The sequence below is a fragment of the Diabrotica undecimpunctata genome, chromosome 9, assembly GCF_040954645.1.
Source record: "Diabrotica undecimpunctata isolate CICGRU chromosome 9, icDiaUnde3, whole genome shotgun sequence".
Lineage (NCBI taxonomy): Eukaryota > Metazoa > Arthropoda > Insecta > Coleoptera > Chrysomelidae > Diabrotica > Diabrotica undecimpunctata.
Genome location: NC_092811.1, coordinates 60894579 through 60905229, shown reverse-complemented (window position 1 = coordinate 60905229; position 10651 = coordinate 60894579).

The following is a 10651-nucleotide window of genomic DNA, read 5'->3' as shown; positions in this document are numbered from 1 at the left end:
TAAAATAAATTGTGAAAATGGCTACGATTTATGAGCTGACAGTGACTAATTTAAGAAGACATCTTGAAGACAGAGAATTAGCTTCCACCGGAAAAAAGGCTGAGTTAGTCCAACGACTAAAGAACGCTTTGCTAGAAGAAGGACTAGATCCAGAGACTTATATATTTGAAGATGCTGTTATCTCGTCGATTTAGAAATTAGAGAACAAAGTTTCTGACGATATTTCGAAGGTATCTTCTGATGTAGCCAAAGTTTCTGGTGACATCGCATCATTAGAGAACAAAGTTTCTGACGATATTTCGAAAGTTTCTTCTGATGTAGCCAAAGTTTCTGGTGATGTAGCCAAAGTTTCCGGCGACATCGCATCATTGGAGAACAAAGTATCCGGCGACATCGCTTCTTTAGAAAGCAAAGTTTCTAACGAGATTTCTTCTCTGGAAAGCAAAGTTTCTGCTAACATCTCTAAAGTCACTTCAGAGATATCTGCTCTTGACGATAGAGTGTCTTCGTTAAAAAACCAAGTTGCTGCCGATATGTTGGCCTTCGAAGAAAAGATTAAAGAGATGGAAAGGAAGATGGAGGAAACAGGGACAGCAGAGAGAGGAAACAATCCAATTACAGTGGAGACAAAAGAAGAAGAGACGAAATGTAAGTTGGAAACACGGCCGAAATTTAAAGGAAGTGGAGGTTCTGTCCATGTGAAAGTCCCAACTTTCGATGGAAAATCGTCATGGAACAACTACATGAAACAGTTCGAATCAGCCGCAAGAGCAAATGGATGGTCTGAAAAAGAAAAGGCGGTAAACCCGACTATCGCTCTTCGAGGAGATGCCTTAGATGTGCTTCAGACCATAGCCGTAGAGGAGACCGATGATTTCGAACAACTGAAGAAGAGGTTAAATATGCGATATGGCCACGAACATTTGGAGCACGTATATCAGTCGCAGCTTAAAAATCGTAGACAGAAGAAAGATGAGGCTCTTCAAGAATATGAGGTAGATATTGCCAGATTAGTACGATATGCTTATCCAACAGCTCCCGAAGACATGATGGAAAAATTGGCCGTTCAAACGTTTATTGATGGTCTTCGTGATCATGAAATGCACAGAACACTACGATTAGCTCGTCACAAGACGCTGGTTGATGTCTTATCCGCCGCCCTCGAATACGAGTCAGCTACGCAGGCCTCTGGCGGGTACAGTAAAGTTAGGACTGTAAAAGAGGAAGGAGATGAAGATAAACTTGACCAGCTCGTTAATATGATGAAAAGCATGACATATAAGAAAACGAAGACCATCAGATGCTGGAATTGTGGCGAAATAGGACACGTACGAAGCTCCTGTAAACACACTAGGTACGACGCAAATCAAGAAACTCACCATCAGGAAAACTAGAACGGGTCAGCCTTAGGGGGCAGCTTCGACCCAAAACTTTTCCAAAGACCCTCTCATACTAATAGCTTCTTTGAAATGTCGTGAAGATAGTGTATATGTAGATGGAGAAATAAATGGTAAAAGACATACGTTGTTGGTGGATACCGGAGCGACCAGAACCATTATACGTCCAACAGTTATAAACAGCCGTAAGAAACTGTTACCAACGAGGTTGCGACTTCGGACCGCTACAGGTGAAAATGCCAACATTCATGGAGAAATCCAGGTACAATTGGGAATTGGAGCAGAAAAGTTCGTCCATACTGTTATAGTTGCTGACATCGAAGAGGATGTTATATTAGGAATGGACGTAATGAATATGCATGGATTCCAATTGGATTTTAAGAATAAGGTAATCAAAGTTGGCAACGAGGAGGTATTTCTTCATCCACATAATGACAACACTGTGCAAGCAGCCATTACAGAAGATACAGTCGTGCCTGCGAGAAGCGAAACGATCATAGTAGCGCGACTACAGGGAATTGTAGACGAAGGGAGACCTGTTATGATGGAGCCTTGGAACCACGACGATGAGGTTGGCCGTGGAATCATAATTGGAAAGGAATTGGTGACTTCGGCTAAGGAAATTCCTGTGAGACTTATCAATGTCAACGACTACCCAGTGACCATAAAGAAAGAGACAAAAGTAGGAACTTGTGTACCTGTGACATCCATAATCCGTCAGGCGACAACATCTGATAATTCCAACGACAAATTCGACCAAATGGTTGCAGTTGCAGGACAGTCTCTAAATCAGATGGAGAAAAGGAAATTAAGGGAATTTCTTCAGCAGTATCGTGATATTTTCGTACCAAAAGGAGGAAAGACGGGAAGAACTACCGTTGTTAAGCATAAAATTGATACTGGTAATGCTAAGCCAATTCGTCAAACAGCTCGACGATTACCACAGGCGAAGAGAGAGGAAGCTGAAACGATTGTTCAGGAAATGAAGAAAGACGGGGTGATAGAACCTTCTACGAGTCCATGGGTCTCTCCGGTGGTCCTGGTTAAGAAGAAAGACGGAACGACGAGGTTCTGTGTGGATTACCGTTTGCTGAACAACGTTACCAAGAAAGATAGTTATCCTCTGCCTCGGATCGATGACACATTGGACACATTGGCTGGAAGTAAATTGTTTTCTACTTTAGATTTGAAGTCTGGATACTGGCAGGTAGAAATGGACCCAGTCGATAAAGAAAAGACAGCCTTCACCACAGGATCTGGATTGTGGCAATTCAACGTTATGCCATTTGGACTTTGTAATGCTCCTGCGACATTTGAGAGGCTTATGGAAAATGTGTTGAGAGGGTTATCTTGGAAAACATGCCTGGTTTATTTAGATGACATAATCGTCTTGGGGGAGACATTCGAAGATCATTTGAAGAATTTAGAAAACGTTTTTAATCGACTTAAAGCTGCCCAATTGATGCTAAACCCCAAGAAGTGCCAGCTATTTCAAGGTAAAGTCAATTATCTGGGTCATATAGTCAGTAAAGAAGGAGTGGCCGTGGATAAGGGAAAAATCGATTCCATTAAGGAATGGCCAACACCAACTGACAAACATCAAGTGAGAAGTTTTCTTGGACTATGTACTTACTACCGGAGGTTTATTAAGAAGTTTGCAGATATCGCTAAGCCATTAACGCGACTTACAGAGGAAGCAAGAGAATACCGCTGGGATACAGACTGCCAAAATGCCTTTGAGACCTTAAAAAAACATCTAATAACAGCACCAATTTTAGGGTATCCACTGCCAGAAGGAGAGTTCATCTTAGATACGGATGCAAGTAATGTGGGAATTGGAGGAGTGCTGTCTCAGATTCAAGGAGGACAGGAACGAGTCCTCGGATATTTTAGTAAAGTTCTTTTAAAACCTGAGCGGAATTATTGCGTCACGAGAAGAGAACTTCTAGCAGTAGTTAAATCAGTAGAGCACTTCTATCAATACCTCTATGGCAGAAAGTTTCTAATCCGAACCGACCATGCCGCCCTTAAGTGGTTGATGCAGTTTAAGAATCCAGAGGGTCAGATAGCCAGGTGGATCGAACGACTCCAAGAATACGATTTTAAGATTGAGCACCGGGCCGGAGTTAGCCACAGAAACGCTGATTCTCTTTCCAGAAGGCCATGCCCAGCAGAGTGTTCCCACTGCAACAAAACGGAATCCAAGGAAGCAGCAGTGCTAAGAACGACGATTGTCAACGACGACTGGACGCCTACTAAGATAAGGGCAGAACAAGAGAGAGATCCAGTTATACAGAAAATCCGAAAATGGAAAGAGGAAAACCGTCGACCACCTTGGCAGGAAATATCAAACCTATGCTCAGTAGTTACGACGTATTGGGCCCAGTGGGACTCATTTATCATCGAAGATGGCTTGCTCAAACGAGTCCTGGAAAATGATGACGGTTCAGAGAAGAGAAGACAGTTGGTGATCCCAAAGAGCAGAATAGCCGAAGTACTTCGTCAGTTACACGACAGTCCATCGGGAGGGCATTTTGGTGTAAGGAAAACCCTTCAGCGAATTCGGGAACGGTTTTATTGGATGAACAGTTCCGACGATGTAAAAGACTGGTGTAAGAAATGTACTATTTGTGCCACGAGTAACGGGCCTTACCGAAAAAGGAGAGCTCCTATGAGACAATATAATGTTGGAAGCCCGTTTGAAAGAATAGCTTTGGACATCGCTGGGCCATTTCCAGAAAGTTAAAATGGAGGCAAGTACATGCTGGTAGTAATGGATTACTTTACTAAGTGGGTCGAGATTTACGCACTTCCCGACCAGAAGGCCGCCACCGTTGCAGATAAGTTGATCCAAGAATATATCAGCCGATTTGGAGTGCCTTTGGAGATACATAGTGACCAAGGCAGGAACTTCGAAAGCGATCTATTCCAAGGAATATGTGATAGACTAGGCATGAAGAAAACGAGAACTACCGCGTATCATCCGCAATCGGATGGTATGGTAGAACGAATGAATAGGACAGTTGGCAAGTATTTGACAAAGATGGTGTCCGATCATCAGCGAGACTGGGACCAATACCTTCCGTTCTTCACAATGGCCTACAGATCTGCTGTTAACGAATCAACAGGCCAGACACCAGCCAAAGTCCTATTCGGACGCGAAATGCGACTACCTTGTGATCTCGAGTTTGGATGTAAACCTGGAGAAGATGTAGCAGGTGAAGATTATGTGATCGAATTACGAAGAAGAATGGACGATGTACATGAGTTGGTCCGTTCCCACCTTCAGATCGCTAGCGACAGAATGAAGAAACGGTACGATACACAAGCCGAAAAGGGTTGCTTTAAGAAGAACGACAAAGTATGGCTGTATAATCCCAAGAAGCGAAAAGGTTGTTCTCCCAAATTGCAGCAGTTTTGGGAAGGTCCATACCTCATTATGGAGAAGATCAACGATGTCATCTACCGAATAAGCAAGATTCCGAGGGGAAAGCCGATGATAGTACACCATAACCGGCTGGCGTCTTTCGAAGGTGACCACGACGTAGATGAAGAAGTGGAAGTAAACCAAGTCCAAGACGTGTCTGACCTCACGTTTGAGGAATTCATGGGTGCCTATGGAGGTACCGGTAAAGCAAGACATGGTGTTACCACTGAAGAAAAGCAAGATCTACTCGCGCTCCCCGATGACTACTCGCTGGCCCTTACCATCCCGGCCAGTATCAAAGACGCACCAGGGCTGGCATCCGTCTTTCGAAGGAAGTTTGGTCGAGTTGCAGAACTTCAATGCCAAGTGCCAGCTCCCGGTAAAACCTTGAAACTCCAAGATGCATCACGTTACCTTTTCTACCTGGTAACAAAAGACACTGCCCGTGACCAACCTACCTACCGAGATGTATGGGAAGCCTTACTTCAATTGAGAGAGCACGTACTAGAGTCCGACGTGCAAAAGTTAGCCATGCCAAAGTTGGAGTGCCGCCAATTAGATTGGAGGGTTATCCGAAATATGGTGGAGGAGATCTTCAAAGACACCGAAGTCCAGGTGTTAGTCTGTTGCAATCCGCATAGTTACTGGTGCGGAGAGAAAACCGTCCCTTGTCATTTTTATACAACTGGAAGTTGTAAAAGAGGGTCCAGTTGCCGATACCAGCATGCAGTTCCGGTTCCAGTCCCGACAAGGTTCCAGGAGGAACCATCTTTTAAGAGGGGGGCAATGTTACGATAAATATCCTGGCCTAAAAATAACTGTAAAATATATTATGACTAATTCTGTTCTGTTGTAGATTTTACGAGAGCCTTCGATTAGCCGGCAGAAATTTACCTGAAATGGGCCACGACCAGTTGAAAAACTAGTTTCAGCTGTTGACCTGCTTCTAATTTATTCGATGGCGTTCCCGTTATGTTCGAGTCTGCTATAGGGAATTCCGGAACTAACGGAGGTTTATATAAAGGAAAAATTTTATATGGAGAAGCCAGTTAATTCTGAAGACGCGCTCGCGATAAAATGTTACGTTCGCTTTTTAATAAATTATGTATATTTAGTGATAAATAAATTAATATCAGTTATTGTGCTTTTGAATGAATTAAGATAAGAACAAGACATTATAAATTAAATAGACATTGAAATAAAGTCATCACAGTAGTATACTTGGGTATGAGTTTTCAATAAATAGGTTATAAAGGATTTTTAGAAAAGGACACGATTTTACATTTCTTTAACTAAATTAAGTTTCATTGAATATTTATGGTATGACCAATAATTGAGATATCTGCCTGAACTGAGAGGTTTTCTATACCAATCAACCAGCAAATCGGTACCTTTTCATATTAATTTGGTATCTAAAAAAGGTACTGAACCTGTAGTATCTTCCCATTCTAATGTGAATTAAATGTAGGGGTTGTAACTATTGAAATACCAAAGTATATCATTTATCCCTGTGCTTGGTAATGCTAATATTATGTCATCAACATATTTTTTTATAAAATGAAATTTATAAGGTACGACAAGGATGATGGTGTCTAGTATGTGGTCCATTACATAACAGGAAATTATTGGTGATATAGGGTTCCCCATATATGTACCAAAATTTTGTTTGTAAAATTTGTTGTTAAATGAAAAATAATTGTTTTCGAACAGAAAAGTTAACAGTTTGAACAATGTGTCCTTATCAATGTTACAATGTTGAGCAATAATCTCCCATTTATTACTAATGGCAAGTGTACATAATATCTAGATAAACATTGCAAAATAGGGATACTACATCTAGGCTCGCAATAACGTAGCCTTCTGGCAATTGTATGTTATTAAATAATTGATTAACTTGAAATGAGTCTTTAATATAGTATTCATTCTCACAATTATATGCATTCGTTAAAATATCTGTTAAGTAGTTAGCAATGTTTTCTGTAGGTGTTCCAATAGAGGCTAAAATGGGTCTAACAGAGAATGGGGTTTTGTGTACCTTTGGTAGACAATAAAACTTTCCAGATATACTTTTATAGTTAGATAATCTCTTTTTTGTGGCCTCATCTATTTTTTTATTGTCAAACAACGATTTTACTATTTTATTACATTTTTGTTTAATTGATGAAGTTGGATCATTATTTAATGTGGTATATGATGTATCATTTTCTATTATAGCAACAGAAAGATCTAAATACTTTTGTTTTTCCAAAATAACAGTGATGTTTCCTTTATATGATCTTGTGACTATCAAATTGGGATTTTCTTTTAAGAATTTTTTAGTTTTTATTAACAAAAGATTAAATATTGAGTTATTAAGTTTGGAATTGTTAACTGAATTCGTTAAAATATTTACTGATCTTGCTGTAAGGATAGTTTTAGTGTCTTTATCAGATCCATTTATAAGAATGTTATCAATGTCTGCTAAAATTCTTTTTATAGAGATATCTTTACCAATTTGTGGTTGAATACTAAACTTAGGACCTAGAGACAGAAATTTCATAATATCGTCTGGTATATTAACATCCGAAAGATTTTTAATCCACCTGGATTAGTTTTGAGTTTAGAATCTAGTTCTTTATTTAATAATTTATTAAATTTTTTAAGATTTTTTTCTTTCGTCTCATGAAAAATTCTGTTGTACATCATAAGTTGAGAACTGTAAAAATGATCAAAAATGTCACTATTTGTTAAGTTTGAAATTTCCAATTTTAATGAACTATTTAAGGACTCTAATTTTTTTATTAATTTGTGATTATTACAAATTTCTGAATTTAAAAGTTTGTTTCCTAACCTGAATTGCTTTTCATGTGTATTCTGGATGTCTTGTCCATATAGAAGGTTTTGAACTGGCTTTATGACTTCTTGGATGTGTAGTGGTAACAATCCCGTTTTTCTACGTGTGCACATCTGTAACATCTGTGCAACTTTGCAACCACCTTTCTGCAAATATTGGACTCTATAATTATAAAAACCTGAACTAATAATTTTATGTGTTGTTTTATTTTTATTTAGTAAGTTTAATCGCCGGTGTGTTTAATGTGTTCAGTTTTAGTAGTAGTGGTCTAGATGGTTTAAAAAGAACTTTGAATACAGTGAAAAAGTGGTTGAAGGTACAGTTTTTATTTAGCATAATGTACAGTAATCGAAGTGTTGGTAAAATCGAAGTAAGAGCTGCTCTTACAATACAGGAAAATTCAGGTAAGTATCTTGTATTTTTATAATTTTTTAGTTTTTCGTTTAAATTTTGGTACAAAAGCTTACTGACCGATTGTAACTAAACAAACCAGACTAAATAAATTAGGTAGTCTAATTATTTACTTACTTAAAATAAGTCTAAATATTTGTGGTTTTGTTTTTGGGTCCTGGGTCCACTACGATTGGTATTATCTATTATAACATGCGTCAGAACTTGCGCATTGATAAAATATATTTTTTTAGATAAAATATTTTATGAATTTTATGAGGAAACAGTAGTAGGACCAAATCCGCCAAATGTTGCCGTTTAAATCAACATATCTGGGAACACACTACCTTTAAGTTATCATGATGATTCAACAACTCTCACACCTTTTTTAATTGCTACGCTTATTAAATGCGACAAATTTTCAGAGGAAACATTTGTAGAAGAGAGTAAGGCTACTCTTGCAAAGAAGATAAATCCAGGTAAGTATCTTTTATTATTATTTTTTTTACTTTAACTTCAGCAGATAAATACGATAAATTACTCATTTATTCTAAATAAAATTATTTACTAGTGTACCCTAGTAATACCTTTTATCTTTTTAGACTATATTTATGGACCGGATCAGGAAGCAACAGATTCGCCAATGTTTGCTGTTCAAACTGCCACAACTGAAGGCACAGTATCTGAAAATAATGTTCTAATAACTCTTACATCTGTTGCATCTGTTGGTGTTTCTACATTTTGATATATGCGACAATATTTGTGAGAAAATTTTTATAGAAAATAGTGATGACTCATTGGCAGATCCCCATTATAAAGTTAAACAGGAAGATTCTTTATCAGAAATAGAAATAGAGAAATATAATAACCCGAAGATATCAGTGACAAAAATATTCCCGTCCATGTTGTTGCAGATAACGATCCACAAGTCGATGATATCCAAAAAATTAATCTAGCTTTGAATGAAAGGCCAAAAAAAAAACAAGAAAGCTAAAATTTCCCAATCAAATTAGAAAAAAAAGATAAGGATGTAGGTACACCAATAAACCATATTTTAACTATAAAAGTGTTCAATTCCATTCTACGGAGTTCGCTGATTTTCATTGTAACTGTATATCAAATTGTGCAGAAAATATTTCTGTTGAAAGTCGAAAATCTGAATTTGAGAGGTTTTGGTCGCCAAATTCATATGATGCTGAAACTAATTTAATTGCTGCTAGTGTATCCGAGACTGAAAACAAAGGACTTATGGTAGAAATATCGAAAAATTAAATACTCTCGAATTTATAAAATAAAGGACACTTAAAGGAAAGGAGATTTAAAGCAGGGAGGTAAAAACAAATTATCGGATGAAAGAATTCAAGCAGTTGTTAGTCAAATTAATAAAATACCTAAATACATTTCATACTACCGTCGGGAACAAACTGAGGCGAAATATTTACCACCTGGTACCACTTTACAACAAATGTATGACATGTATAAGCAGGAAGAAGCCAATTCCGTAAGCTTAATGTCATACAAGAACATATTCAACACGAAGTTTAATTTGAAAATAAAGCCATTAAAAAAAGACACCTGCAATGTTTGTGATACTTTTAAAATGAAAATAGATAGTGAAAAGATAGTGAAAGAATAGAAAAAAAGAGTTCAAGCAGAAACATAATAAGCATTTGCAAGTTGTAGAGAAGGCACAGAAAATGAGAAGAGATGATGTCAAGATAGCGACTAAACAAATAGATAAAGGGTTTGTTTAAGTTTTGACTTAGAAAAAACCCTACCACTTGCAAAAATACCTACCTCTCCTCAGTCCTAATCCTTTTTGGGATGTGGTGACACCATCAGACCTTTACATTTTGTTTACGATTTCTCTCCATCCTTCTCTGTCCTGGGCTAGTTGTTCTGCTTCATGTAACCCGTGGTTAATCAGTATTTTTGTTTGATATACCCAACGGCTTGGAGATCTTCCCCTAGGTCTCTTTCCTTCAACTCTACCCTCGACTACCAGTTTTTCCATCGTACCTGTTCTTCTAGCAATGTGCCCAAAATACTGCAAATACCTACAGGCATAGTATTTTATAAGCGTCAGTTTTGGGTGTATAATGCAGGAATACACAATGCTAAAGAAAATAGAGGATACTTCTACATTTGGGTAGTAGGTTCAGCTGGAAGGGGCGCCCAAGAAATAGGCTGTTGCCTTATAAAACCTGTAACAAGTAAATTAACTCCAGAAGTCAAACATCTTACCCTTTGGTGTGATTCTTGCGACGACCAAAATCGAAATATTAAGTTGACATTTATGCTTAAATTAATTTTGCATGGGACACGCACAAACTTAGAAATCATTACGGTAAAATATCTCTGTTCTGGTTATAGTTTTCTGGCCAACGACACTAATTTCAGTGATATTGAGTCGGCTCTTAACCGACAGCAAAGATTATACACCCCAAATGACAACATCGAGGTAATGCGTTCTTGCAGAAAGCAGAGACCATTGTTTGTTACACAAATGCACGTCGAAGATTTTTTAGGCGTAATGAACATTGAAAAAAAGTTACTAATTGCAAAGCGACAGAAGATAAACAAAAAATTAATTAGTTAAAGATT